Below are 8201 nucleotides of genomic sequence, written 5' to 3' on the forward strand. Positions count from 1 at the left end.
GGCGCTGAAATGATTTTTTGTTAAAGTGTGCATGTCCTTTTTATACAACATAAGGGTGGGTCAGAGGACCCAAGGACAATTCCATCTTGCACCTCTTTTTTTTCTTTGCATTAAGTACTGTTTGGGGCCTAGTTTTTCAAACTGCCAGCCTGTCTGCCACTGCAGTGTCACTACTAGATGGGCCATGTGTTTGTGCCGCCAACTTGTGTCGCTTAACATAGTCATCCAGCTACCTTGGTTCAACCTTTTAGCCTAAAAACAATATTGTGAGGTGTGAGGTGTTTATAATACACTGGAAATTAGTGGAAATTAATGTTATTGAGGTTAATAATAGCATAGGAACAGAAAAACCCACAAATTCTAAGATTTTAGCTGTTTTTATGCTCTTTTCCCAAAAAATACAGATTCAAAAACACAAAACCCAGAACACAAAACACAGAAGGGTGGTTTTGGCAAAACCAATCCTGATCCAAAACACGAAGAAATATCCAGATCCAAAACCAAAAACGCAAAACACGAAAAGTGTCCGATGCACAACCCTACTGTGAAGTCCCCTCATACCCTGATGCTCATCATGCACTTTATGGATGTTTTATTTTTTGGTATTGGATAAATATATTTAAATGGATGTGCTGGCTCTATATATATATATATATATATATATATATATATATATATATATAGTGCTGAAAAATAATAAGAGATGTGCATCTAATAGTGTAGTAGTTAAGGTAAAATAACTTGTGCTCAAAGGTAAGTAATGTGTGTACCAAAAAATAGTAATCTCAAAGCTTATCTGATGTCCAGGCAGCGCTCCTATGGTCAGGAAACACGTGGCAACAATGTGTTCAGGATATGAGTCCCAGGGGTGATATTGCTTTAATAAACCTTAAAAAGGGCTTAAATCAAGCCTATAAACGCAATATAGTTTAGTATTTTCTTATGCAAACATATTAACAGTAGACGTACATACATATGTGTACTAGATGATGCAATATATAGTGCATATAGGAATGTCACTCCTCCGTGTTCCTGGTATTTAAAGACCAACTTCCAGCTTCATAAACCAGACACACCAGGCCTCAGATATATATTCATCAGACATATTCTGTCTCTAGAGACACTTTTCTCCCTGTACATTCAATTGCTTATCGTTTAATTACTGGCTAAATTTAAATAATGGGCTTGTAAGATATAAAGTAATATCATGCTTAGATTAATGATTTCTTAATCATGCTTCATATTGTCATCCACTTTTTATGTTCCACATATGTTTTACTTCTAAGTTTTGCTATTTAACTTGTCATAATAATTAACAACTTGCTTGTGAAGTTTCATTTTTTAACATTGTTAAATCATTCATCTACTGCAGTGGTTCTCAAACTCGACTCGGTCCTCAGTACCCCACACAGTTCACATTTTGTAGGTCTCCTAGCAGGGCTCACAGGTGTAGTCATTACTCACAGACCCATTTTAAAAGATTCCCAGGTGGAGCTAATTATTTCACTTGATTCGTTAGGAGACCTGGAAAACATACACTGTTGGGGGTCCTGGGGACCGAGTTTGAGAATCTGTGATCTACTGTATCTTGTTTATACCAGCATCCGCAACCCATTCCAATTGCCTGTTGAATAACATGCAAAGGGAAGGGAAGAAACAAATTCAACAAGTATTCTGGTAGAGTGAAAAATAAAATAGTCTCTTCAATCATACATTTTTGGAATGGAATGAAATAATTTTGACATGTATTCTTTTATCATGCTAGATTAGACAAATACTTGATGGCTGCTTCATGAATCCCAGTGGGGTAATGATGTTCACCCTAGTGATGATGAGGCAAATAGTAGTATTTACTATTATGACTATGGCTTCCATATTTTGGTTGTCTGAGTTGAATTGCAGCATTCTTTGCACTCCATCAATGGTTAGCCAGTTGATTATGCTTACAGTACCAGTACAAAAATAGAAGAGGCATTTCCATTTGGAAAGTACATTCATTATGCCTTCAGGTTAGGCAAGCTACAAATCGGTAGTGCAAATACATCATTTGGTATATACTGTAGCAGAAATTATTTTAAATGGAACAGAGACCTATTCTCAAGATGCCCTCCATCCCTTTAGGAAGAGTTGTTGTTTAAGTTTAAATGATCCTGCTGTTTAGGACCTGTTTTACTTGTTCATTGGAAACTTGTATGAGCTATAGCCACTGTGCATGCTAACTAACATTTTTGTAGTAATATGGAAGACTTGTGTCCTAAAAAGTGTTGATTTTAGCTCTGGGGATGTCCTATGTGTCCCCCCATCCAGAAATTATGGTATGCCCATCCAAGATATTGCACCCACACCCCTGCTGCTTCTCTTTTCATAGTACTTGGGAAGTGGATTGTGGCTCTTGACTATGACATTATAGCCTAGCTCCACACTCCTAGCCCATTACAGACATTAAGAAGCTGTAGCTGAGAACTCCATGAGTAAAGGCACATATCCACTACACAATAAATTGAACGATTTGAATGATAACGCTATCATTATTGTTCATCATCAGCAATATTGTGCAGTGGATATGTCATCAACGACCAGCGATGCACACTCCCACTGGTCATAGACGGCATCTTTCATCACCTGTACTGGCAGTGCAACCTAACGATACTTTTTTGACAGGGAACATTTTCAAGTGGAATCGATCGCATACCAGTAAAAGCAGTTTCAAACCACAGGAGTCATATACATCTTCCGAGATGGAATCATCAGGAGGAGAAAAATTCTCGGACAATATGAATGTATCCCAACACCCACGTCAAAGACAAGAGAGATATGAAGACCAACATCCTTCTTCGGCTTTTTTAGGAATAGGCAGAGGAGCATGCACCAAGTACCGTACAAGAGGAAGACGAGGCGGGGACAGAAGAGGAGAATCAATAGACTGGGACCATCATTTGATACCCAGATACCCAGTCAGGACCAAGAAGAAGTAACATCTAATGCCAATTTAACAATCATTAATCTTTCTGACATAACTCTCACAGATACAGAAAAACTGGTACTTAGTAAGGGATTGTCCTTCTCACCGACACATTCATTTGACCGTTTTGGATGGGAGAAGGACCTCAAACTGTTTGGACGTAAACTACTACTCAAAAAATATTTTGTGAATCAAGAAAAAGAAACAATGGGGGATTTAAGACCTACCCAGATGGACTCTATATCACAGAAGAAACTGATCTTGGAGGAAGATGAACTTGAAGCTCTGAGTATCTTGGAGGATACTGATTATAACATCATTAAAGATTTGAAGAGACCGTTATGTAAGAAGTCCAAATTTTTCCCTCCAGAATCCATCAGCCCAGAAGTAAAGATTTTTCAAGAACTTGTATCCAAGGATTTAGATACATTACATATGAAAACCAAGAACATTAAATGTCATATGGGCAACCTTAATAAACAAGAAATCCAAGCCCTCAAGAACATCAGCGGATGGAAAGAGGTCATCATAAAGCCCTCCGTCAAAGGTGGGAATGTTGTTATCTGGCCCACACAGATGTATTAGAGGGAAGCATTGCGCCAATTGAGCGATAAAGAATGTTATAAGAACATTCTTTTTAATCCAACAGAAAATTATACCTCCATATACAATGATATGATTGATCGGCCAGACAGGAGGGTATCATTCTTAAACAAGAACATGAGTACCTGAAGGGATGTAATCCAAAAGTCCCTACATTATATCTACTGCCAAAAGCACATAAGAACATCCAGGACCCTCCAGGGAGATCCATAGTGTCTGGTATGGGAGGACTTTCTGAGAACGCTAGTAGATTTATTGATCTTCATCTTCAACATCATGTGTTAGGACTAACTTCATACATACAAGACACATCAGATATTCTCAGAAAACTCCATGATATTAAGATGGACAAACATCACTTTCTAGTTACACTAGATGTGGTATCCCTGTTCACTTGTATCAATCATGATTTGGGCTTACAGGCAGTTACATACTTCCTCCAGATGGAAGAACCTTGCCCATTTCATCAATTCCTTTTGGATCTTCTAAAATTTATCTTGACCAAGAATTATTTTACATTTGGAGAACGCTTCTACCTGCAAATGAGGGGGACAGCTATGGGGGCGGCTTGTGCCCCCACTTATGCCAACCTCTTCATGGGCAGGTGGGAGCGGGAATTTGTTTTTGGTGAGGTAATAGATCAGTATACGCAATACATGGGCAGTTGGTGGAGATATATCGATGATATTCTCATGATTTGGGAAGGAGATGAAGATGTACTCCTCAAATTTATACAGGAACTGAACAACAATCATTTCAATATTAGTTTAACTTATCATTATAGCCAGGAACATATTCCATTCCTTGATCTCAAAATCTACAAGACCGGTGATGATACTTTACATACTGAACTCTATCGGAAAGAAACATCGACCAACAGCTTGGGACATCAGACCAGTGCGCATTTTTCTCCAACTGTCGAGAACTTACCTAAAGGGGAATTCCTACGACTCAAACATAACTGTTCGGAGGCACACATATATAAATCTAAAAGCCTTGAACTGACTGGTAGATTAATGGAAAGGGGATATAGCAAGAGATGCATTAAACAAGCTCAAGCGAGTATTTCAGATATCCCAAGAGATCAATTGATCTTTAGAGATGGAAATTTGATCTTTAGAGATGGAAATCAGATAGGGCATAATATCAAACAAAAGACAGACAAAAGAGAAATGAGATTTATCGGTAACTTTTGTAAGGAATGGAGAGCCATCCAAGACATCATTCAACAGCATTTGCATGTCCTTCACAGATTATGATCTATCCCAAATTTTGGATAAAAAGTAGTCATGGGATGGCGTAGATCCAAAAATTTGAAAGACCAATTTGTTTAGAGTCATTATATAAAATTTCCCAAACATGATATAAGAACACAAGGATCTTTTGCTTGCGGCACATGTAAGGCATGTCCTTATATGACTAAATGCAATAAGGTCACTGACAAATATGGAACTCAGATTCAGATCAGGGATTTTATTAACTGTAACAATACAGGTGTTATATATTTCCTTACTTGTAGCTGTAATATCAAATATGTGGGAATGACATCCAGATATCTTAAACAACGTATTTTGGAACATGTGCGAAATTCAAAAAACTTACTTCGGTAGCTCGTCATTTCCATACACAGCATAATGATAATTATAGAGACCTTCAAGCATTTGGATTAGAAAAAGTAAACTTGGGAATTCGTGAAGGTGACATTACACAGGAATTAATTAAGAGAGAAAGTTTGTGGACATTTAAACTGGGTACTCTTAACACACAAGGAATGAACGAATACATCAATTATAGTGTGTTTCTATAATGCTAGTGCTCCTTCTGGATACCTGACAGATTAAACCTATGTCCAGATTTGGAACCCAATAAACAGAGGAGCCTAGTCCAATCATATTCATTTAGACCTTTGTACACTACACATTAAACATATTCACGCATGCACCTTTTATATGTTTTTTTCATCACATTTTTTCCATTTAATAATAATACCTTTTATATATATACACTTCATATTATAATGATATCGTGGCATATTACTTTTCCACTTTTATTTGACTTTTGCAATATTATATTTTTTGCACCATTAGTTCACTATTCCATCTCATTCACAATTTGTTTTTTTTCTTTTATGTCAGGGATATTAGTATTTGGGTCCTTATCAGGACACATCACATCTATTCACTACACCTGATTATCAATATTCTATTAATTCATCTTTAGGTTTTTTATTTTATAAAATACCTATTAAATCTAAATATAGTTCATCACGGATCACATATTTTCCATTATTTTTTTCCTAATTATTATTGTCACCTCTATCACTAATTAGTACATGGGACTTATTCAGATCCCATTAGATATTGTTTACTGTTTTATGATCTATGAATATATGTTCTTTTACATGTTACAATGGGATATCAAGTTCTATCTATTCTATTTTGTTCTTATCTAATATTGTGTCCACTTCCTTTCTGGTTAGTCTCATGTCTTTAGATTCTTCATATATAGAAGGAGATTATTTCTATACATGATAAACTATAAACTACAATTACCAGCATGCACCCTGATCAGTTACTGTGATGATTGGTCTGTATGTCCGATCATATGTCCTTCCCAATTAGATGTTTGTATTTATATACTTACCTCCTTTTAACCTATACTTTAAGTTTAGGATTCCCATTTAGGCTGATCTAAAGGGAACGATGGGAATTATGTGTGGTAGTTTTCCACCTAATTATTTAACGTGTGTAGCTTGTGACCTGGTTGGCAATGCTCATTTCCCTGTATGCCGCCTTTTCTTCTTGGTCTATTGCCTCTAATTGGGAGATATCATTTGACATCACAGTGCACTACATTTACCAGCATGCACCTTGTTAAAATTGCCTCTAATTGAGAGATTTAATTTGACATCAAGGTGCACTACATTTACCAGCATAAACTTTGACAAAATTGTGTATGATGATTGGCCCGCGGGTCCGATCACATGTCCCCTTTCAACCAAGGAGATGGGTGAACTGTCATCTCCTTGGCAACCTTCCAATAACTATTTACAGCTGGATGTTGGCTCCACTCGCATGGTGCCTTTTGGGCAGGGAGACGAGAAATGTGTGTGGTAGTTTCCTGCCTTATTGTTAAACGTGTGTGGTTTGTGACTTTGGTTGGCGGCGCTGATTTCCCTGTGTGCCGCCTCTCTTCCTGGTTTGTTGCTTCCAATTGGGAGATATTATTTGACATTATGGTGCACTACATTTACCAGCATGCACCTTGATAAAATTATTTATGATGATTGGCCCATTGATCCGATCACATGTCCCCTCCTAACCAAGGAGGTGGGCGAATTTTCATCTCCTTAATAATCTTCCACTAACCATTTACAGCTGGACACTATGGGAGGCATCTTTGAACCTATTTATAGTGACGGTCTGATCTTAACTTATTATGCATGAGGTGAACAAGCCCTCATTTGGGCGAAATGCGCGTCCTGTGTTATACAATTTTACTCGGAGAATCAGTCTGTGCAGGGATCGGACTCCTGGCAATCTCAGCTTTGGGACTGGTATTGTATGAATACTCTAATGTGGTCTGGGACCCCAGTGTTTATGCTCTTTATTTAGATCAGTCTTTTCTAGGATTGATACATTTTAAATGAGAGAAGTATTGTCCCATGGCACCACTTGTGTTTGCTATATTAATTTGACATTATACAACTGAACAGCTTGTGTTTGATAATTATTTATTCATCTATCTTGTGTTACACAATATATAACCTGTATAGACAATATAATTGATGTATGTACGTGTAACAAATTAGGTGTGCTTATGCAACACTTTGTTTGAACACCATATTTTAAACAATAAATGGACTATCCACTGAGATAGCCCTACATTTATGGTTACTGTTCTGACCTAGTGCTGTTGCAACCCATTATTATTACACCTACAGCCTTACATCATTTGATTGCCCAATCTCGTCTGATCTTGGCAGCTAACCAGTGATAGGCCTGGCTAGTACTTGGATGGGAGACCTCCTGGGAATACCAGGTGCTGTAGGTTAAAAGAGGTTGATTAGGATTTCCATACACAGGCAGAGCAGCAAAACCTATTATGTGTTTAATTTTACTTGTTCAACAACCAATACCTTTTTGTATCCAATGATATAGAGATCTAATTAATATTTTGCTGTTTTACACAATAGTAGATGATTATTACTGTATCATCTGTACTTTGTGGATAGAATGTATGGTGCCTTATTATTTTATCAATAAATATTAAAAGTTATGTTTTCTTAAAACATCAAATAAGTGCCCAAGTCACTAGCTCTACTTCTTTTCTTTTTGTCTTTGTACATGTATTCTTGAGCTTTGGGAGCACCACCAACAAATCTTAATGATGTAATTCATACAGTAATGATATATGGTTGGTACATTCATGAAGAAGAAATTGTTCTTTGCGGAATCATTTGTCTTTTGTTGTACCTAACGATACTGTCAGGTTCTGCAAGTACGGGGATGAGGGAGGGTGACATCACTGAACGATATATCGTTCAGTGTGGGTGCTCAATGTCATTAGTGACATTGAGCACATCACTGCCAGGGAAACACTAGATGATATCGCTCATGGAGCATATCGTCTAGTG

At 37.2% G+C, this 8201-nt stretch overlaps 1 pseudogene; it reads left to right on the top strand.

Moving 5' to 3' along the window:
- The first annotated feature begins 7500 nt into the window (after positions 1-7500).
- Positions 7501-7618, top strand: LOC148534806 (5S ribosomal RNA; annotated as a pseudogene).
- Positions 7619-8201: the final 583 nt, after the last annotated feature.

This window comes from Taudactylus pleione, unplaced genomic scaffold, assembly GCF_031769625.1.
Source record: "Taudactylus pleione unplaced genomic scaffold, aTauple2 ptg000064l, whole genome shotgun sequence".
Taxonomy (NCBI): domain Eukaryota; kingdom Metazoa; phylum Chordata; class Amphibia; order Anura; family Myobatrachidae; genus Taudactylus; species Taudactylus pleione.